This window comes from Miniopterus schreibersii (genome assembly GCF_964146895.1).
Source record: "Miniopterus schreibersii genome assembly, chromosome: 16".
Taxonomy (NCBI): Eukaryota; Metazoa; Chordata; class Mammalia; order Chiroptera; family Miniopteridae; genus Miniopterus; species Miniopterus schreibersii.
Window position 1 is genome coordinate 13,538,994 of NC_138116.1, and position 23,809 is coordinate 13,562,802.

Genomic DNA, 23,809 nt, shown 5'->3' on the forward strand with positions numbered 1-23,809 from the left:
TACAAACATCCCTGGCTGGTTCGGCTCAGTGGTTAGAGCGTCAGCCCTCGGACTGAAGGGTCAGGGTTTGATTCTGGCCAAGGGCATGTACGCACCTTATGGGCTCCATCCCTGGCCCTAGTCGGGAGCGTATGGGAAGCAACCAATCAATGTATCTTTCTCACATCGATATTACTCTCCCACTTCCACTCTCTCTGAAAAGCAATGGAAAAAATATCCTTCTGAGGATTAAAAGAAAGTATTTGTGATAACAGACGGGGTATACATTTTTGGACCTTGAATTTTATCTTGCAAAATGAATATAAATAACATATTTTAGACAGCATATTCAAAAATATAATATAATCCAACAGAGTGATGTAATTATTTCAAATGTCAGAACTTTGAATGAATGACAATGCATAGGATTTAATGCCATTAACGGGACAAGCGTTCAACCATTCAAAAACACCCAGTTTCTTACATGAGAAACAACCCTTGGTGACAGCAATTGCCTAAAGTGACCAATCTCTGACTTCTTTCTCTAGTGAAAAGTGATTAAAAGGGTAATAGCAATCTAACTCTGTGAACATCTTGAATTTGACAATAGACTAAGCTAGATCTGACATTGTTTCAGGTCTAAAGGTGGAAGAGAAATATTACAGGTCATACTAACACATAGATTACTTATGACTTCTAATCATAGCAACAGTACCTCACAGTTTTAATCACATATTCTCAATGAGGTTATCATAACTTGGGGTCAACATAACATGGACATATAAATAACTTTTTTCCTTTGGACTAAGAGACTCAACTTTTTATTTCTGTCTAGTCAACATTCAGATCATTGTAGCAAAATACAAGATAGTAAATTATATGTTTTGCTGCCACAGATATAGAGATATATATGCTTATAGTAATAGAAATACCATATGCCATATTATATCTGTATAATCCTGTAGACCTTGACATATATTCCATTTTCAAAGTTCTTAAATCCTTGCCTAATTAGAGTTCACATAAATGATTACTCACAAAATAATTTGAAAATGTAGAAAGGCTTATCTCACAATATGTATGGTTTATATTAATTCGAGAAAAGACATTTGTCTTGCTTTATAATAGATCCATAAAATAAATGAAGTTCTAAGTTTATGCTTCATCATATTTTGAAATGTGAAACACTTCTACCATTAAGTTATAATCATCATCTTCCTTCTGAGAATATCAATAATGCTAAAAATAAAGTTAGATTATGATTTTTTTAAAAGTGTATATCTGCTAAAAATATAAATGAGATAAAAATCAATGAAAATATCCTGACAAAAAAACAAACAACCCTCTAGTACTATGATTTATATTCTCATGTGGTCTGCAATGCTTCCCTGTCACCATGTATTAAGCAATAATGACTATTTCAGGAAGAGCCCTGTGTGACATCTGGGATGGAACATTTTATTTTAAAAACTTTTTAAAAAATACCACTTACTTTTAATATATATATATATATATATATATATATATATGTTTTTATTAATTTTGGAGAGAGGAGGGAGAGAGAGAGAGAAAGAGTAACATCGACAAGAGAGAAACATCAGTTGGCTGCCTCCTGCACACGCCCCGTACTAGGGATCAAGCCTGCAACCTGGGCATGTGCACTGACCAGGAATCGAACTAGCAGCCTCGGGGTGCATGGGATGATGCTCAACACACTGAGCCACACCAGCCAGGCTTTTTTTTTTTTTTTAAAGATTTTTTAATTGATTTTTAGAGAGAGAGGAAGGGAGAGGGAGAAAAAGAAACATTGATGTAAGAGCAAAACATTGATTGGCTGCCTCCTGCACATGTCCTGTACTGGGGATCAAGCCTGCAATCTGGACATGTGCCCCAACCAGGAATTGAACCAGCAACCTTTCAATGTAAGGGACGCTGCCAGCCACACCAGACAGGGCTATTATGCATCTTTCTAAAAAATCATTTTTTTACCCTGGCCGGTGTGGCTCAGCGATTAGAGCATTGGCCCGTGCACTGAGGGTTGTTGGTTTGATTCCCAATCATGGGCACACACCTGTGTTTCAGGCTCCATCCCACCCTAGTTAGGGCTCATGCGGGAGGCAGCCAATTAATGTGTTTCTCTCACATCAATGTTTCTCTCTCTCTCTCTCTCTCTCTCTCTCTCTCTCTCTCAGCCTCCCCCCCTTACACTCTCTCTAGAAAGCAATGGAAAAAATATCCTCGGGTGAGGATTAAAATAAAAATCATGTTTTATTTTTCAATTACAGTTGACATACAATATATTAGTTTCAGTGATTAGACATTATATAACTTACTGTGTGATCATCCCGATAAATCTTACACCCATCTGATACAATACATAGTTATTAGAATATTATTGACACCATGGAATACTATGCAGCTGTAAAAAAGAAGTATCTCTTACCCTTTGAGACAGCATGGAGGGACCTGGAGAGTATTGTGCTAAGCGAAATAAGCCAGTCAGAGAAAGACAAGTATCACATGATCTCACTCATATGTGGAATCTAAAGAACAAAATAAACTGATGAACAAAATAGATCCAGAGACATAGAAGCATGGAACAGACTGACGATTCTCAGAGGGAAGGTGGGGGTGGGAAGGGATTAACCAAAGAACTTATATGCATGTATGCATGACCCATGGACAGAGACAATAGTGTGGTGAAGGCCTGGGGAAGGGGGCACAGTGGGGGAAGGGGGGGTCAATGGGGAAATAAGAGGACATCTGTAATACTTTAAACAATAAAGATAAATTTAAAAAATTTTTTATTGACTATATTCCCTATGCTGTACTATATCACCCCATGACTATTCTGTACTACCAATTTGTATTTTTTTTTTTTTTTGGTTTTGTTAATCCTCACCCAGGGATATTTTTCCATTGCTTTTAGATAGAGTGGAAGGGAGGAAGGGAGGGGGAGCGAAACATCAATGTGAGAGAGACGCATCAATTGGTTGCCTCCCACACGAGCCTGGCATAGGAACTTGAAACCCAGGTACGTGCCCTTGACCAGGAATTGAGCCCTCAACCCTTTGGTCCGTGGGCTGATGCTCTCATCACTGAGCCACATCAGCCCGGGTCCAATTTGTACTTCTTAATCCCTTCAACTTTTTCACCTATCCCCCCAAAACACCTTCTATCTGGCAACTGTCATAATATTCTCTGTATCTAGGAGTGTCTCTGTCCTGCTTGTTCATTTGTTTTTAAGATTCCATTGTTGATAGATATATATGTATTGCCATTTTATTATTCATATTTTTTATCTCTTTTCCCCCCCTTCTTTTTAAAGAAGACCCTTTTTACATTTTTATGTAATACTGGTTTGGTGGTGATGAACTCCTTTAGCTTTTTCTCACCTGGGAAGCTCATTACAATGTCCTTTGATGAGAAAGGTAAATTAAAACCACAATTTGATATCCTTGTACACCCACCAGGTCTAAAATGAAAAAGACTTCCAATATCAAATGTTCGCAAGGAAGCTCTGATTCACTGGTAGTGAGGATGTAATTTGTAAAAACTACTTTGGGAAATTCGCCGTATCTACTGAAGCTGAGCAAACTCATCCTACCCTCTGATCCAGAAATTCAACTCCTGAGTACATGGGTTCACCAAGAGTCATGCATAAGAATGTTCATAGCCGCTTTCTTCATGCTAGCTAAAAATAAAAAACAATCTCTATGTCAGCTATAGAATAGATAAATACATTCTGGACTATTCATATAATAGAATACTGTATCCAAGTGAGAATAAACAAGTAGACCCTCCAGCCTCAGTCAAGCCTTCAGATGACTGCAGCCTTGGCCAATATCTTGAGAACCACATGAGAGACCCAGAGCCAGAACTGCCCAAGCCACTCCTAAATTCTCAACTCACAGAAATTGTGAGTGATGTTTATTGTCTTAAGCCACTATTTTCATGTGATCTGTTACATAGCACCAGGTAATCAATACACTGTGTGATACAGGGGTTCAGCTAGACAGACTTGAGATCCTGTGAGCTTGTATATTAATGAATAATGCCCTTGTAATGATTGGAGACGTTGGCCCCAGGCTCCAGGTCTTCCTGTGTACCATACATAACATTTGCCGTGCCAACAGCCTATAGATTTTCCTGGGCACGAAATTCCTTGACCCTCTGTCTTGTAAAGAGTACAAATGTGCAAATATAAAGTAGGGTTTTGTTGTTTTGGGGGAAAACTTACAAGCAGAGCAATAACAGAATTTACTCAATCCCCAAACTTTCAGATAAAGGGATTAAGCCAGACTTAGTTGGACCATGTGTCCCATAGCTACAGCTCCTGTAGAGAGGGAGCCTTCCTGGAATGCATCAGATTTATAGGGATGGTGAGGCAGGGAACATCTATACCACCAACATGGAAGCTGCTTGATGAAAGAAATGATCTCATTAGAAAAGGGGACTCTCTTTTTTCCATTGCTCTCTGGTACCTGCTGAGCTAGCTAGCTGCTGAGCTACTGAAAGAGGACAGGAAATGAGCCTCCAGTGCTGTCTCATTTGTTTCTCCTCACCTCCTGGATTCCCAGCACTTCACAGATCCCAGTTCCCAGGCTGTGCTTTAAACATAGTATATATTTGCTGGCTCACTGGTCAACACAGAGAAAAACATTAGTTTTCATTCTCAGTAAGAAACTTTGGGCAGGCACCAAGAGAACAGCATCAGCAAACTAATAGACCAGATAGGAACTGGAGACCTGTTCACTCTGCCTGGAACCCTACACCTAACCATTTTAGATAATTCTAAATTGTCCCCAATCATTTACCCTTTATCCTTATTGAAAATCTCATCATCAGACAAACCCTTGTCATGTAGCTTCTGTGCCATGTTTTGCTTGCATGTGGCATTGAGAGATCTATACATATCCCTCAGCCAAAGTGGCTGCCTTCTCCAGAAAAAGCCCTCCTAGAAAACGGACAGGGAAATATGAATTCTGGGTTTCCCCTGCCACAAAACATGCTGAGCTGTTTCCCAGTCAGTCCCACTACTGCACTGGCACGCTCTGTGCTTTTGTCGTGTGTGTGGTTGGCACCATTCTTCATCTCATATTGGAAAGTCACCAGCATTTATTTGTGGTCACTTAGGTCGATTATTAAATCTTGTTCATGCAGAATTTATTTTAATCACTCAGGCATTTAAGTCTCACTGACTTACTGAATGTGCCTGAGTAATGACTGACTCTCTTTGCAGGAGTGGAGGAACCTGGGCATTATCACTTGGAATCAAGCAGCCATGGATCTGTGTTGGACACAGAAGGAAGTGGGTAGGTTTGGTGCTGGAATGAGCTGGAGGGAGCTGAGCAACACACACGACCCTCAGTGGGGTCTGGAGAGGCTGAGGCAGGACAAGTGAATGGAGAAGTGGCCCCACCAGTACGTTTTCTGAAATGAAGGTCTGAGGAGGGAAGTCTTGGGCAGTTCCTGCTCCCACACATTCTTCTTTACCCTGTCTTTCCAGCACCTCCCTGCTAGCTATCCAATAGTTGGGAGTTTTTTCAATTAAAAAAGAAACTCCAAAAACCTACTGTGAATTTTCTACTACCTTGTAAGGGTGGAGAACCCACTACACCAAGACAGGACACACATTTGTGCATAATCTTAAGAGCTTGGGAAAAAGACAGCCCCCACCGTGAAGGTAGGCTCAGGCATCCAAATACTCTGACAACCCCAAAGACCTGATGAGAGGGGCTGGAAGTGAATGACCCTCCATGGACAGGACGTCAAGTATGTTGTAAATAACTGGTCCTTGGTGAGCTTGGGGACAGAGCACCAGAATAACCTACACTCCTTGTGGAGGATGTGTCTTCCAGTTCTCAGGGACGGGCTGTATTGGGGAGCCGAGGGAGAGAAGCCCCTCTTCACCCTGTTGGACCACACTGCCGCTTGAGGAGGTACTGGCTTCCCCAGGGATTCAGCTTCAGCCCAGCTTTTCTTGCCTATGGTCCTTGTTATTTTCATATAAATACTTAACTATTTACACTTTAATTCCTTACCTCATGGCTAGAGTTGGTTATGAATTGATACATTTCAAATATATGTTTTATTAACAATGCTAAGCCTGAGGATGGGATGGGGTTCACTCAGTGGCGGTTTCATGTTGCACTTTCCTCTCCTCCTGTCTCTTCAGCAGTAGAGTCTGATACTTCAATCCTGGCTGATGAGGAGGTGACTTCACTCTGCTTCCTGGGGTGAGAAGAAGGCCAAGGCTTTTACTCTTGAAAGAAACGATTAAACTATTCATTACTTCCTCATTTTAGACAAGAATTCTCAATTGCTCCCAATCATTTACATTTTCATGAAAAGCTCATTCTCATTGTGCCGTGGCTTCTGCTCCACCTTTCTCTTCGTTTTCGTGGAACCGAGAGGTCTATACATATCCTTCAGCCAAAGGGGCCGCCTTCTCCAGAACCCGCCCTCCTAGAAAACAGAGGGAAATATGAGCTCTGTGTTCGCCGGCCTTGTCCGCCACAGTACTTCATCTTCTTCAAATTTACCTCCATCTCCTGTTCTGATGAGCAGCTCTTACTCCGGAGAGATGGAAAAAAGCCACTTGGAGGAAAATACATACCAACAATTAGTGATTCATGCCATTTTATGTGTCTCTCACACATAAAGCTCAGGTCTTATTAGGACTAAATGGGTACCTGGGTCCATACTCATGAGCAAAATCACCATAGACCTGGAACCTTGACAATGATTCCTTGCATGCTGGGCTTCCAGAAGTTTCCTGTGTCTATTTAAAATGGCCCCACAATGTCTCTGGGGGGCCTTTGTATGTGGCTTGGCATGGGGTATAGGCAGGATTTTCAGCCCCACTCACCTTCTCGGCCCTTGGCCAAGTGCCCTCATGCAATGAACAAAAATCAAAAAGCACAGCCACACTGGGCAGAAGCAGTTTACTCTCTCCAGAAGCATTTTACATTGGTCCCCTTTAGACTTAGTCTCATGCATCATTTTCTAGGGCAGGGTGGGGGGTGCTTTTATTTTCCTACCTGCTTTTTCCTATAAGTTAAATCACACCAATTAAATGCCTGACTCCAGCTAGCAAAGTTATCTAGCTTGCTGACTTTCATACTGCAGGCTGTCACTGACAAGTGAGTTGTGAATCAGTTTAAAGGTCATAGCTGATGCTAAAATACAAAGTACTGTTTTTGAATACAAACAGAATAGGAAAAAATCAGAGTGCATAATAAGTTTGTTTTAGAAACTACTTATGTCTATATGATGTGTGTGTACCGAGTTGTGACATAAAATGTAGCTCACAGCCCAAGTACAGTATAATCAATGGAGAAGTCCCCAAAGGGAAAGTAACCATCTTCTTTCTGACACTCACTAGCAGTGTGACCATGGGGCAAGGTATCTTTCCTTTCCCCTTCTCCATTCCCCTTTTGTTAAAGGAAAAGACAAACTACTGTCTAAGGTCTCTCCCAGTTAAAATTCTCTGAGGTTTGGATGAAGGGAATAGAGAGAGTAGGGCCCTGAAAACGGGTAGCATAAAAGGGAAGTTTTCCTGCTACTTTACAGGAAGGACTCATACATTCCACCTTCCATGGGCCTTGGAGACTAGCGCCCTTACCCTAAGACCAGGTGGCTTCCCCACCCCTTCCCCAGATCCTCCACCACCAGCAGGAACACATACAACCAAGACCTCTCTCTCCCTCTGCACCGGTTCCTCAAAGGACTGCTGACAGCAGATGCATCTGTGCCAGTCCCATTCTATCACAGCTTTGGCTAGGGAGCTAATTTTGCAAAATCCAGACAAAGCATCAGGATAAATAACTATTCTTTCCAAATCTGGTGTTTTCCTCACTGTAAATTGAGGAGATTGAAATGGATGAGTTCTCAGTTCTCCTCTAGTTTTTTGTTTTGTTTTGTTTGTTTCTTTTATTAGCACTTATTTTATGATGAATTTACTTCTGGGCCATAAGTTTTTGATTTTTAAGGTCCTCTGGGATATCTTTTTCTTCTGTGCAGCCTCCTCTCTGTTTTAGGAACAATCTGCTCTTTTGCAGTAGGATCATCTCCATGTGGCAGGGAGAGCTCACGTGTGGGTTAATCCGCCCATGAGCTCTGTAAGTTCTGCACCGCATCTGGGGAGCTTTGTTCACCCAGATGCGCTCAGTGACCAGAGAATCTACATCTAAACCCTTAAACTCGGCATCGCTTTCTGCATTTTTAAGCATGTGCAGCAAAAATCCAGCACTCTTTTTAGGCCACCGACCCTGCGCCCAGCCCCACTCTTGGGCCTGTGCACACCTACCAACTCCACCATTGTAATGAGGGAATGGCACACACTGCTTCTGTAAAGTGACATCCTTTAGATGCTTGGTGGCTTTTTGGATACGCATACCCTTGATGGCCTCCGTAGTTTTACAGGTGTTCTTTTTTTGGTTTGTTTGTTTTTTAAATGTATCTTCATTGTTGTCACGGGTGTTCTTAAAGTGAACACAAAGGTTTAAACCTCTTGACTTTCATGATTCTGCGGGGTTATCTGGGTCATTTTCAGAGGTCACTGCTGGCCATTTACAGGAAGAGGAAGTTCCTCTACTTTTAAAACTTTACTTTAAAAATTGCTGGACTTATATTTACCTTGAGCTTCTTTCTGTAGCCTCTTTCCTGTGACAAATCTGTTTTGGAAGAAAACAACATCATGATTATTCATCACAATGACAGTGATCTGTAAAGCTTTATTTGTTCCCTTTTAAGTGAGATGACAACTTTTTTGAGGACAGGAACTCTGTTGAATAGTCCTTTGACTCTTCCTAGTCCCTAACTTAGGATCTTGCATGCAGCTGGCAATGCATTTTACTGGCTGTTTTAGATAACACTCAGCAGATAATTCCTAATAAAAACTCTTGGAACTAGGAAAAGAAAGTGAAAGTATCTACCAGACACCTACACAGCAGCTTGTTTTAGGGTCAAGAACAGGAGTAGGATGCCTGTTATTACTGTTACTGTTCATCAATGTTGAGAAGGTCCTAATCAATTTAACAAGAAAAATGAAGTACTGGAAAGAAAGTGAAAAAGCATATTTGCACGAGATGATGCACAACCTAAAAAGCCCAAGAACATAGATTAAAATTTTACTGGCAGTACTACAACAATTCAGTAAGACGGCAAAATCCAAAATCAAGAGATCAACATGCAAACCTCAATAGTTTTCTTACAGGCCACAAATAACTAATTAAAAAATGAAAGAGCCCATTTCCAATATCAATAAAATAATAAAGTTCCCAGAAATAAACTTAACAAAAAATGTGTAAGACCTATGTCATGAAAACATTAAAACTTCTGAAGGACATTAGGAAGAATACAGGACATGAGGTACTGTGTCCCTAGAATGTTGTAAAAATGCCAATTCTTCTTGAATTAACCTACAAATGCAATGCAATCCTATTCAAATTTCAAGATTTTTTAAAAAATTGATTTGAGAGAGTAAGGAAGAGGTTGAGAGAGAGAAACGTCGATGTGAGGGAGAAACACCAGTGGGTTGCCTCCCCCCCGCCCCGACTGGGGATCGAGCCCACAACCTGAGTATGTGCCCTGACTGGGAATCGAACCCATGACCCTTTGGTGCATAGGATGACGCTCCAACCAAGTGAGCCACACCGGCCAAGGCCCAAGATAGGTTTTAAACAAAAACTGGCCAGCTAACATTTGGAAGAGAAAATATGCAAGAATAGCTATGAAATGTATGAAAAAGAAGATAAAGAGGGAGGAGCTTACCCTACCAGATATCAAAATAGGTTATGAAGGAGCTGGAATTACATAGTGATACTGCTGTACAGGTACAGAAAAAGATAACTGGATCGACACAATAGAGTTCTGACAAAGATAGTATTTCAGATTAGTGAAGAAAGAATAAGCCATTCAATAAAAGATTTGAAGACAATTGGATCTTCATGTAGGGGAAAACAGTCAACCACAGGAAAAACAAATAAAACCAATGATAGATTTTTTTAAAATTAGAACAAGAAATGTTATAAAAAGGACTAGAAGAAAATATCAGAGACTACTTTCATACTGTAAAATGACAAAGGCCTCGCCACCAGAACCCCACCCCTTAAGCCATGAGAAGACTGGGAGATATGGTAACAGACTGTGCCCACTCATCCTACTCTTCACAGCTCTTGCCCCCTTTTCCCCTCTATTGTTTGTCTTCTTCCAGTTGATTTATGGAATTCTTTTTATATTGCATATCTTAATCCTTTAGTGGCTTTTGTTCAATTTCAATGTTTCAGATATTCCCCAGTGTTTTTGTCTTTAAGGAGACAGAATGGTGAAGTAAGAAGCACAGGCTTTGCAGTAGGCAAAACAGGGTCCTGCTTTTGGCTTTGCCACTGGGAACTTAAGTTGATGTCCTTCATCTATGGAAGAGGGTGGTACTATCATCCTCACAGGATTGTGGGGATTGAATCAGACAAGCTATGGAAAACTCTTCATCCTATGCTTGACAGAAACCAGTGCTAAGTTTGCTAATGGTGTCACAGATAAGTTCAAATTTATCAAAGATTCTGCCTGTGGTATTAGGCTCAGAAAGCTATTTCCTACCACCAGATTATAAAAATATTGCTTCTATTTTCTTCTAGTACTTTTACGGGTTCCTTTTTTTTTTTCTTTTTCTTTTTACATTTACTTGAATATGTTTATTTAAGGCAAGAAATAGAGATCGGTTATTATTTCCCCCTCAAATAGTTAGGTAGCTTTTCTATTACGATTTATTAATTTTCTTCCACAGATTAGAATATTAAAAGGTGACATTTCAAGAGTCTTAGAAACACATGGGTCTGAAGCCATTTAGTCTTTACACATCTCTGCTCTGCTCCGTGACATGTTCACTTTGGTAATTCTCTCTTGGGGAGCCACCTTTTAAAAAATTGTTTACCAGCCCTAGCCAGTTTCCTCAGTGGTTAGAGCATCGGCACATGGATGGAAGTTTCCCGGGTTCATTTCAGGCCAAGGGCACGTACCTCAGTTGCAGGCTTGATCCCCAGCCCCGTCTTGGGGCACTCGCGGGAGGCAACCAATCAGTGGGTCTCTCTCACATTGATATTTCTCCCTCTCTCCCCCTTCCACTCTCTCTGAAAAGCAATAGAAAAAATATCCTTGGGTGAGGATTAAAAATAATAAGTAAGTAAGTAAGTAAATAAAATGACATGCTTTAGAGAAGCCTGATGCAGGATTTAGGTTGCAGTGTTTTAACTGAACCTATTCACACCATGCCTTACACACTGGAGAAGAAAGCTGCTAAGTAAATCTTATGAATTGACAAGATCACACTTTTATCTCTTTAGCCCTGTCCTTTCTGCCAGGATGACCTAGCTTCATGAGAGTGGAGATTCTATATCTCTTCTCATTCCAGCCAATAAGGAAAGAAATCAGTGGTAGAAAGAGAGTAATTGGTGAGTACATCAAATCGACATCGTTTGTTCTGAGTTGAACAAATGTTACTATCATAATTCTAGCCTATTAAACTTAAGATTCGAAAGTCTAGTGGCTTGTTATCTTGATTTTAATTCCACAGAGACCTTTGGGAGTGGGGTTCCTTTAAAAATCCCTGGAATATAATTTGTAATAAAAAAAACAGCTCAAACAGTGTCGCTCAGTGGTTGAGCGTCAACCCATGAACCAGAAGGTCACTGGTTCTATTCCAGGTCAGGGCACATGCCCAGGTTTCGGGCTCTATCCCCAGTAGGGGGCGTGCAGGAGGCAGCCGACCCATGATGTTTCTCTCTCATCATGGATGTTTCTCTCTCCCTCTCCTTCTCCTTTCCTCTCCCTGTAAAAAAAAAAAAAAAAAAAATCAATAAAAACATTTAAGAAAAAAAGAACAAAGCATATCTCAGTGCTCATGACTAAAGAAGCATATCAAGTAGGAATTGGTGGGAAAGTGGCTTTGATTTTCAGTTTGTGCATTCTGAATCTACTCCAAAGACAGAATATATTTTGGAAAACTGATTTAACTGTTGTCTTACCACAATGAGACAGAAAATTATAATAAAAAATGTTGTTACTCCAATCACAGGTGTTGCCATGAGGAGTTTCTTGTTATATCCTGGCACTTTCCTGGCCTAAAATAAACAAAAAAACAACAACAAAGAACATTAAAAAAACAACAACAAAGACATGGGAAGGATAAAAACTAACTATTCTCTGGCCTATTCTAAAGAATAGCTAACTATTCTTAACTACTACTCTAAAACCCCTCTTTCAAGTGGTTCTTAAAGAACATACCAAATCTAATATGTTATGTAATCTGAGATTTTCTTATATGATTTATTTATCTTGGGTGTTAGGTCCCCTTCTCGTCTATCCTAGGGACAGTGACACCATTCTCGAAATGAGCAAAGTGGAAGATCACTCTTAGCCAAAGTCACATGGTCAAGACAAGATTCAGACTACGCTCCCTGGTCATGCTGCCTGGGGACTTTCACGGCATGTTCCTAAACTGGCTAAAAGCCCAAGTCCTGTATTTCTGAAGCTGTCCTCACCTCTTTTGGCTCCTCTTCCTGTTCACCCTGGAATCCTGCCCTCTCATTTTTCCATTGTTCTGTATCCCACTCTGATTTGGAAACCTTTATTTCTTGATCAGTAAGAAGCTTCATCAGGAGGCCTGTTCCAGAAAATAGAGTCTCTTCAATTTATTTTTGTAACTTGATTGTCAAATTCAGGTTTAAGAGAAGGGTTCCCTCTGTTGTTTTTCAAATGGCTCGGGCATATCTGCATCGGGTACATTTGAAAAAGTGAGTTTAATGAATGGCAATAATGTTGATTCTATATCTTCTGCATTTCCCTCCAAGAAATAAGGCAATATGTAATTTAGTGCACTAATAACATCACTTTTATAATTAAAGTCTAGCTGCTCACTCATGAGGGATGATGAATTGTCACCATTTTTGTATGAGGGTGTCTTCTCTGCCACGATAGTCAGCTCAGCACTGGTGTTCCCCCGGCTTCGTAACAATTTCATGAACGGTCCTTCTATTAGTAGCTCTTCATCTGTCAACAAAATATAGAGCACTTTTGATACTGAAGGACTCATGGGACAGCTTTTTGTCAGTACACAGCCTTATATCCCAGGGAAATAAATAGGGGATCAACAAATATTTGAGTGCCACATACAGATGAGAAAAATAAATCCCAACTTAAACCTATGATTGTTAACACAACATAAGGAGAAAAGGTATATTTTTTAAAAGTAGTTATATACTCAGAAAACTCCATAGTATGAAATATACTAACTATATCTAGGATTATTCCACTGGATCCCAAATGCCAATTGCCGGGTACTGAAGAAAAGCCAAGGCTGGAAGACCCCACTCAATTACACCCCCCGCAGATCTACTGTGACTCCTCACATTCATGTACCCCATCCTGTCCTGCCTCAGATGCAGAGGGAGCATGAGGCTTCCTCTCTCCACCTCTTCAGGGTGCTCCTGTTCTTGCTACCATCGCAGATGACCACGATTAACACCCACTGCGAACAGGTCATCATCAGGACATGCCCTTCTCCACTTTCCCACAGATTCCTTAGCCTGGTCCCTGCTTCCACATATCCCAGCCCCTATAGCCGGAGGCTCTATACAGGAAAAAAAATGTGTCTACCCTTGCTCTTTGCTTAAAATTTAGGTAGGCATCTGGGATGTATGTTAAGAGATTTGCCAGGTTGTGTACCACTGTGGAATGTTCAGTGAATCTATGGAATAATACCTGGGGTCCTAAAACACAGAAGGGAAAAAACAACTTTTGTCAGATGCCTACTGTGCTTTCATTTCATGTCATTTCTTATATTTTCAGCTTTATTTGGGGAACCAGCCAAAGCTTCTCACTGCATGAAGATCAAGTGGGCCATTGTGCAACTGGGTTTCTTTTCCAGAAAAATCAAAAGTATTGCTGCTGGTGGTTAGGGTCAGAGGAGGAGGTAAGTGTCCTGAGAAAGGAGGGGCATGGACTAGTGGGGAGCCCAAAAATGGGAGCCAGAGACCTGGGCATTAGGTGACAACATTTAGCACTTTCTGATCTTGTTGATCACCTGTAAAAGGAGATTAAAATGCCTGTTCTGCTCACCCTTGGGGTAGAAGGGAGTAATATAATTGGTCAACACATTGTTCTGAAAAATAAGAAACACTGTCTTTATATAAGAAGCACAGCGTTAATATTTATGATGTGCCCAGATCACTGACAAGAGACTCGTATTCAACCCATCTGGGCATGAAAGCACATTTTGGAAGTTATCGAGTAGGTGCCAATAAACCTAATGTATAGAAAAATAATTGGTGGACAGAAAACCTTATGTTTCAGAGCAAGCTCAGAGTTGGACAGCCTAAGAGCCCTCCCATCCATTAGAAGGGCTTGGTAGCAGCTTCTGGTGATAGATCCAGAAATTCTCAAGTTCCAAATAAAAGTTTCATAAAACAGCATCATGTGTACTCTTTTTATAAACTTGCAAAAACAAACAAAATAAAAATGTTTCTATACCTGTCCTACAAGGCAAAGGGCAACTGAAACCTAATGCATAGAAAACAATTTACAAACTGTGACACATGAATGAACAAGTTCTCATTTGGAAGTAAATAAAGCACTAAGCAGGGAGCACAACACACACTATGTGGCCATTAATGTTAATTCCCTTCCCCCTTCCATTTCTCTCTCTTGTTCCTTCATCTGATGTTTAGTAAGGAGTAGTTCTTAAAATTTTAAAGAGTTGAACTCTGAATAAATGAATAAAAATAATAGTTATATTGTTTGCTTAAAAATTTATCATTAATTAAAAATAAAAAGTAAAGCATAAAATAAAAAATAATAAATTTATCATCAGGCAATTCATGCTCACCACAAGGTGTATTTGTCAGACATTCAGGGTCACATTGCAGACTGACTGTCTGGGAGACAGTCTCAATATCATCTCTAAATTGGCAGAGGCAGCAGGCCAAATGGGTTGGTAAGATCCTATAAATGGAAACATAGAGAATTATATTAGTGAGAAAGGAGTTACTTGAGTAGGTAGAGAGGTAGGCCAAGGCTACCACAGGGCTGGGCAAAAAAGAGTTGTTGGAGCATATGGCCTGAACAGTTTGGTATGGATCAGTTGGACACTTGTTACTCTTGAATATTGTAAATAAATAGGGAGGAGAACAGAAGTGCCCAACAGAAGGGTACCAATGGCAGTGGGTACGGGATGCCTAGAATAAAGGTGATGGGGATTAGAATTGGGTGACACTGATCTGTAGCTTCATTCAGATGTATCTCCTTCTCCCAACCCAGAAGTCTCACTTTGGGTTCAGAGTACAGAGAGAGGAAGACTTCTAACAAGGCTCTGGGTAAGCCCCAACTTACAGAGTCCCTTTCTCAATTCCTGACTGTGAGTGGTAAATATATTAGAAATTATTCTGGGCATAAAACATATTGTGTGGTTAAATAATAACAGATTGCCTTGGACAAATCTGGGCAATTTGAACATTCAAAAGAATAATGATAATAAGTTATAACATAATTAATTTAAAGAAGAGCCCATGAGTTCATAATGATACTCAAAAATAAAATAGGGGAGCTATTACTTATAGAATAATGCCAGCTAATAAATATAGATGAATAATAGAATTAGAAAAAATTGTCACTTTGTAAACAGCAATGCCATAATCAATTCAGGCACGGATTATAATTGATGCACAGTTGGAGTAAAAAGTTAAGAGTGGAATCTTTACTGATCCCAAAGTATCATCCCACAGATTAGTTATGAATTACCAAGGGGAAAAAATAACTTTACAATGGAGAGATCTGGGAGATACCACCTTCACCAAATTATCAAATTTAGCATTATGTGCCACTTGAAATGGTGAGGTAGGGAGAATACATCACCCAGATAGGATTCTTTCCAAAATGGTTTACCTTGAATCTAATCATGAGCAAAAAGACTAATCCAGACTGTGGGACAATTTACAAAACAACTATCTTAGACAGATAAAAAATGCCAGTGTTATAAAAGACCCCCTCCACCCCCCAAAAAAGGGTAGGAAAATGTTTTAGACTAAAGGAAACAAAGACATGACACATGATGCCTGATCTTTGAGTGGATCTTAAATAAAAATAAAACAGATTTAAAGAATATTATTGAGGACCTAGCCAGTTTGGCTCAGTGGTTAGAGTGTCGCCCCTCGAACTGAAGGGTCTCAGTTCAATTCCTGTCAAGGGCACATACCTGAGTTGTAGGCTTGATCCTGCGTGCAGGAGGCAACCAATTGATGTGTCTCTCTCACATAGAAGTTTCTCTCTCTCTCACTCTCTCCCTTCCACTCTCTCTGAAAAAGCAATAGAAAAAATATACTCGGGCGAGGATTAAAAAATAATAATAATAATAGTAATAATAATAATATAATGGAATACTATTCAGCAATAAAAAGAAATGAATTATTGATACACATCACAACATGGATGACTCTTAAAATAATCATCTGAATAAAAGAAGCCAGTTAGAAAAGAGTAGATGCTGTATGATTCCGTTTATATAAAACTCTAGAAAATGCAAATTAACCTATAGCAACAGAAAGCAGATCCATGTTTGCACGGGCATTGGGGAGGGCAAGGAGGGTGGGAAGGAGGAATTACAAAGAGACATGTTGAAACTTTTTGAGGCGATGGACAGTTTGACTTTGATGATAGCTTCATGATATAGGAATATATATATATATATATATGTACACACAAATTATTTTATGTCAATTGTACCTTTAAAAAGTTAAAAATAAATGATATAGACAACTGGGGAACTTTGAATATCAAGTCTTTATTATAGTATTATAGTGCAGGAATTTAATTTCTTCAGTGCATTAATAGTATTGTAGTTATACAGAGCAATGGTTTTGAATATCCAGAGAGGAAGTCATCTAACTGACAAGGGAGGGACTATGGCAGATGCTGAGGAAGGCTGAGGAAGGCTGAGGAAGGCTGAGGAAGGCTGAGGAAGGCTGAGGAAGGCTGAGGAAGGTTGAGGAAGGCTGAGGAAGGTGAGGCTAGAGCAGTCGCCAATAGATTCTACAATGTGGGGAAGACAGTCATTGGTAGGCTGACCTGTCAAAAGCAATTAGAGCAGACTGCTAATTGCAGAGCCCTTTCCCATACTAATTTCATGAAATCTCAACTATCCTGGACATAACAGCAAGATTCTATTAGCCTGCAATATTGGAAGGAGGGGCACAAATTAAGGTGCAGTAAGTTCTGTGATAAATTGTCACAATAGGGGTCCACAGAAATATCTTTCAAACTGCAAAATAATAATAATAATAATGATAATAATAATAACGGACCCTTACTTACACCATATATAAAAATTAACTCAAAATGGATCATACCTAAATATAACTAGACAACTTCTGGAAGAAAACACAGGAGAAAATCTCTATGATTTTGGATTAGACAATGGGGTCTCACACACAAAACTTTCCTAGATAAGAAACAAGAGGAGAAGAAACAAGATGGCGGCGCAAGTAACAGCTGCACCCGCCGCCTCCCGCAACCACATCAAAATTACAACTAAAATACAGAACCACCAGCACTCAGAGCCCCCTGAGATCTGGCTGCACAGAAGCCCCACAACCAGGGAGCTGAAGGAGCACCGAGAGCGGGAGGAGGGGCGGAGACGCAGGCGGATGGGGGCTGAATTGGAGAGACCAGGCCGCGGGCCCACACCCGGTGCCGCGGGGTAAACCCGGGAGGGACATCTCTGGGTGGGGGTTTCCCCACGGCCCCCAGCCCAGGGCTCCAGGGCCGGGAAGAGACGGCCCCACACCTTCAGCTGTGAAACCAGCGGGGACTGTCCCTGAGGGTCGCGGAGGCTGCGGGAGCCCCAGCAGCTCCTCTAAAGGGCCGGCGCCCGGACTCACTCGGACGCTCCCTCTGAGCCCAGCGCCGGGCAGCAGCCTGAAAGGACCCGGGACACTCGGGGAGGAACTAACCTGCCTGAAATTGGGGCAAGAGCTGGAGGGGCAGCTTCCTCCCAGGCAGAAGGGCTGGCGGAGGCCATGGCTCCTTTGGCGAGTCCTCCCCCCACACAGCCAGCAGGCAGGCGCCATGTTTGAGTCGCCAGCACCTTACACACCTTTGGCCCCGCCCGTGATTCCTGGAGGCCCCACCCCTCCCCACCTGCAGCTCATCCAGGCCATTTCCAGGGGTTTTCTGTGCAAGTGGCCTCTCCAGCCTCATGCTTTGGACTTTCCTAAAATCGCTCAAACAAGCAGCAGCGGGCCCCATACGGCTTGATAAGTGGCCCCAGGCCTGGCACTAGCGGCAGCTGCATTGGCTCATAGCTTGGCCTCTCCTGGACACCTCCAAGCCCAGCACAAGTAGCAGCCAACTACGGTTTGCTGTGTAGCTCATGCTGGGTGGCCCTGGGCAAGGCACTGGCAGAGGCTGACTGTGCACCTCCTGGGAGGCCCCAGAGACAGTGCACCTGGTGGTCAGACTCAACCACACTGGAATACAACCCTACCACATCCACAAGTGACACTCAAGGGGGCACTTAGTGAACACCAAAGCCCCACTGAAGTAAATCCTGCTCCACAGGGGTGTCTCCAGCACAGCAGCTCTTTGGCTGTAGCTGCAGCTGGTCCTCACAGCGGATTCGCTTGGGTGTCAGTTCCTCCCAGTGACGCCAACAGCAACCAAGGCTCAACTACAACAGGACGGTACACACAGCCCACACAGGGGAGCACCTAGAAGGCCCAGCTCAGGTGACTGGGGAGGCTGAGCCACTGGACCCTACAGGACACCTACTACACAAAACCACTCTACAAATTCCAGGAGACATAGCAGCTCTACCTAATACATAGAAACAAACACCTGGAAGCAGCCAAAATGTGGAGGCAAAGAAACATGTCATGAAGGAAAGAACAGAAGAAATCTCTAGAAGAGGAACTAAATAAAATAGATCCAAGCAAGCTAACAGATACAGAGTTCAGAATAATGGTTATAAGGATGCTCAAGGATATTAGAGTATGACGAAAATAATTGAGAAAATCGATGCTACACGAACTGAAATGAAGAATAATTTACAAGGAATCAACAGTAGAGTAGAGGATGCTGAGAATCAAATCAGCAATTTGGAACATGAAGAAACAAAAAACACCCAACCAGAAGAGCAAAAAGAAAAAAGAATCCAGAAATATGAAGATAGCATAAGGAGCCTCTGAGACAACTTCAAGAGTCCCAATATTCATATTATTGGGGTGCCAGAGGAGAGGAAAGAGAGCAAGAAATTAAAAACCTATTTGAAAAAATAATTACAGAAAACTTCCCCTACCTGGGGAAAGAAATAGATTTACAAGTCCAGGAAGCACAGGGGGTCCCAAACAAGAGGAACTCAAAGAGGCCCACAGCAGGACATATCATAATTAAAATGCCAGAGGTTAAAGACAAAGAGAGAATCTTAAAAGCAGCAAGAGAAAAGCAGTTACCTACCTACAAGGGAGCACCCATACTCTGTCAGCTGATTTCTCAACAGAAACTTTACAGGCCAGAAGGCAGTGGCAAGAAATATTTAAAGTGATGAAAAACATGGAACTACAACCAAGATTACTCTACCCAACAAAGCTATCATTTAGAACTGAAGGTCAGATAAAGAGGTTCTCAGACAAGGAAAAGCTAAAGGAGTTCATCACAACCACACCAGCACTACAGGAAATGTTGAAGGGTCTTCTTTAACAAGAAGCTAATGAACAAAAGAGCCTGATGAACTAAATAGATCCAGAGACATTGAGGCATGTAACAGACAATCATATTTCAGAGGGAAGAGGGAAGGGGGGTAGAGGGTAGGAAGAGATTAACCAAAGAAGTTATATGCATATATGCATAACCCATGGACACAGACAATGACAGGGTGAAGGCCTGGGGAGAGGGTGGGAGCGAGGTGGAGGGGGTCAATTCGGGGGGAAAAATGGGACACCTGTAATACTTTCAACAATAAAGATAAATTTAAAAAAAAAAGAAATAAGAAAAGCACAAGTCATATAAGAAAAAAATTGCTAAATTAGAGTTCATCAAAATTTTAAAATTGAAAACTTCTGGTTTTGCCCTGACCTATGTTACTCAGTGGTTAGAGCACTGGCCCACACACTGAAGGGTCCAAAGGGTTTGATTCCTGGTCAGTGGCATGTACCTGGGTTACAGGTTCCTTCCTGGCCCAGATCCAGGAGCATGCGGGAGGCAACCAATCGATGTGTCTTTCTCACTTCTCTCTCTCTCTCACTCTCTCTCTCTCTCTCTCTTTCTCTCTCTCCCCCCTTTCCCCACCTTCCCTCCTTCCCTTCCACTCTCTGAAAAATCAGTGGAAAAAATATACTCAGGTAAGGATTTAAAAAAAGAACTTCTGGTCTTCAGAGATACTTTTAATAGAATGAAGACAAAAAACAACCTGAGAAAGATATTTACTAAACACATATCTGACAGAATGGACTCAGAAAAAAACACTCTTAAAACTCAATAATAAGATAAATATCCAATTAAAAAATGGATTTGAACAGACACTTCATTGAAAAAGATATTTTCACATAGACATTCCACATTATCAGCTATTAGAGAAATGCAAATTTAAACCACACAGTGATACAAATACATTCCTACTGGAAAGGCTAATTTAAAAATAACAACAAACAAATATAAAGATCAGGTGAAAATGTGGAGCAAATGCAACCCTCATCTACTGCTGGTGGGAAGACAAGATGATAGAACCATCTTAGAACACAGTTTAGCAGTTTCTTAACAAGTTAAATAAGCACTCAGCATATGATGCAGCAATCCCACCCTTAGGTATTTTACCCCAAAGCAATGGAAACATTTTCACACAAAGACCCTATGTGAGTGTTTTTAGCAGCTTTAGTCATAATAACCAAAAAACTATAAACAACCCAAATATCCATTAACTGATGACTGTATAAATAAACTGGTATATCCACATAATTGAAATACTACACAGCAATAAAAGAATGAACTACTGACAGATGCAACTACATGGATGAATCTCAAAAGGGTTATGCTAAGAAAAAGAAGCCAAACACAAAAGGTTACACTCTACATGATTTCATTTCTAAGGCACTGTGGAAAAGGCAAGACTATAGCAAGGAAAATAATATTGGTGCTTGCCAGGGCTGGTGGTGGGAGGAGGAACTGACTGCAAAGAAACATGAGCCTTTTTGAGATGACAAAAGTGTTCTGTATCTCAAATGTGATGGTGGCACATAACTACACATTTATCAAAACTCAATAAAGTGTACACTTTAAAAGAGTGAATTATATTAATTAAAAATTATCTCAATAAACCTGACTTAAGAAAATAATAAAGCAAACCTTAAAGAACAACTAAGTGAAAATAAATATAAGAAAAATCAACTTACAGTCTTTCCAATTTTTCATTCATCACGAGGATGTTATCAAGTGTTATAAATGACATTTGTGTTGCTCCCATGTCTCTGAAGGAGAAAGACCAAACATGCATGATGTGAACCTAAAGGCAAAAATTCTGTACTTAAAGAGACACTTAACAACATCTGGTTACTTCAATTCTGGCTTCTCTGTGAAGCCAACCTAAGAGTTTACTTGCCATAGATGATCATTTCAGAGAGCTCTCTTGATGAAATTTAAATTTATTGGCATCATCAAATTAATGACCTTGGTGAACAGTACAATCTGTGTTTGTTTGTCATTTTTATCATTATCCTACTTGTCATTCTCAATTGCAACCACCACTTGATTACTCTTAAAAAAACCCCACACATAATGTACAACACATTCCTTTTTTCTTTCTGAGATCAATGGTATTTCTACATGCATCTACATGTTTCATATCTGAATGTGTTCTTCAACACAGCTCCCTTCCTCTGCTGGCTGTCTTGACCTTGTGCATTCTTTCTTAATCATTTTTCTGTGCCAATAACTCTTTTTCAATCTCCCAGTTAAAATTTAAGTTAGGACTTTTTAGTCAAAATGCAGAATACTTAATCTTTGATGAAAGTAAGAAAGAGCAGAAATCACCTCATGAGCATGAGATTGTTGAAATACTTACAAATATTTTAACTCTGGCAAATTATAAAGATATGGATCTTGAACAGTTATCAGAGGATTATGATTGAGAATTCTGAAAAATGCAATAGAATTAAAATTATCTGCATTTTCAATAACTGCTATGAAAGTTTACATTCATTTTGTCTACGAAACTTGAAGGTTAAAAAAATCAATTTCTGTCTGTACCTATAGATCACCCTTAGAATCTGTAAAGCACTCTTTTTCTTCTTTTTTTGTTAATCCTCACCCAAGGTTTTTTTTCCCATTGCTTTTTTTAGAGAGAGTGGAAAGGAAAAAGTGAGAGGCAGAGAGAGAGAGAGAGAAGCATCAATGTGAGAGAGACACAACAATTGGCTGCCTCCCGCATGAGCCCTGACATGGGGCCCGGGATCGAACCTGCAACCCAGGTACATGCCCTTGAGCAGGAATCGAACCCATGACCCTTGGGGGAGTGTGTGTGGGGAGGATGCTCTAACCACTTAGCCACACCGGCCAGGGAGCACAATAACCTTATAGATAGATATTATTATTACCCCATTTTACAAATGAGGAAACTGAGGCACAGAAAGGTTATATAACTTGTCCTATCATCAGGCTAGTAAGAAGCAGAGCTGGAATTTGAACTCAGTTCTGACTGCAAAGACTGTGTTTAACTCTACAAAGAAAAGAGGATTCAACAGCTGTTACTTGAACCTTACTTTTGAGACCAGCAAATATAGAAATTCCTTTGCAAAATTTCATGTACCCATCTAGGAAAGCTTCTATGAGAATTACATTTTCTCTCTCTCTTTTAAAAATATATATATTTTTTATTTCAGAGAGGAAGGGAGAGGGAGACATAGAAACATGAATGATGAATCGTTGATCAGCTGCCTCCTGTATGCCTCCTACGGGGGATCAAGCCCACACTCCGGGCATGTGCCCTGAATAGGGAATCAAACTGTGACCTCCAGGTTCATGGGTCGATGTCCAACCACTGAGCCAAGCTGGCCGGGCTACATTTTCTTTTTATTCCTGTTCCCTAATTGTCTCTGGTTATTAAATATTTAAATAGTTTGTAGTCATTGAGACTTTAGAGATTTAAAACCATGCTGAAGGTAAATCAGTGAAAATGGTAGAGTAATGAAATATGGAAATTCATCCCTAAAAGAGAAACAAAAAATTACTGGCGAAAATGGTCAGAATCAACTTTTTCAAACTCTGGAAATTTCACCGAAAGTCTTGAAGGAATCCAGGGAACATTTAGTCAAGAAAAATGATTAATTTCTGTAAGAACAGTGATCTGTGTTGCTTTAACCTATCCTAGACCTTTGCTCTCCATCCCAGGGGAAACCTTGAAAACCAGCCCACAGACCCAGTACCCCAGAGAGTAAATGGAACAAAATCACATTCCCAAGGAATTATCATTTTACCTGTCAGTGGGTCCCTGGAAGACCTCACTTTAAAGTCTTGTCTTTGACCTGATTGAGAGCTGCCTAGGAAAGCCTCTGTCCTCAGAGGGAATTTTATGAAAACAATTGCAGGTAAATGTTTTAACACGGCAGCTGCTGAGGCAACGGATTACAGTTGGTGCAAAAAATAGGCTAACTAAAAAAGCTTAAAAGAAAAAGCTGAGCCCTGCCACTGTCACTCAGTTATTGAACCTGGAGGTCACAGCTTGATTCCTGGTCAGGGCACATGTCCGGGTTTGGGGGGGCTCGATCCCCAATAGGGGGCATGCAGGAGGTAG

At 40.8% G+C, this 23,809-nt stretch overlaps 1 pseudogene across 1 annotated transcript; it reads right to left on the bottom strand.

Annotated features, from left to right (window-relative positions):
* Window positions 1–7,929: 7,929 nt before the first annotated feature.
* LOC308568782 (large ribosomal subunit protein uL22 pseudogene) lies at window positions 7,930–8,393 on the bottom strand (annotated as a pseudogene). The gene has a single exon. The product of its transcript is annotated as a large ribosomal subunit protein uL22 pseudogene (transcript).
* Between the last annotated feature and the right edge of the window lie 15,416 nt (window positions 8,394–23,809).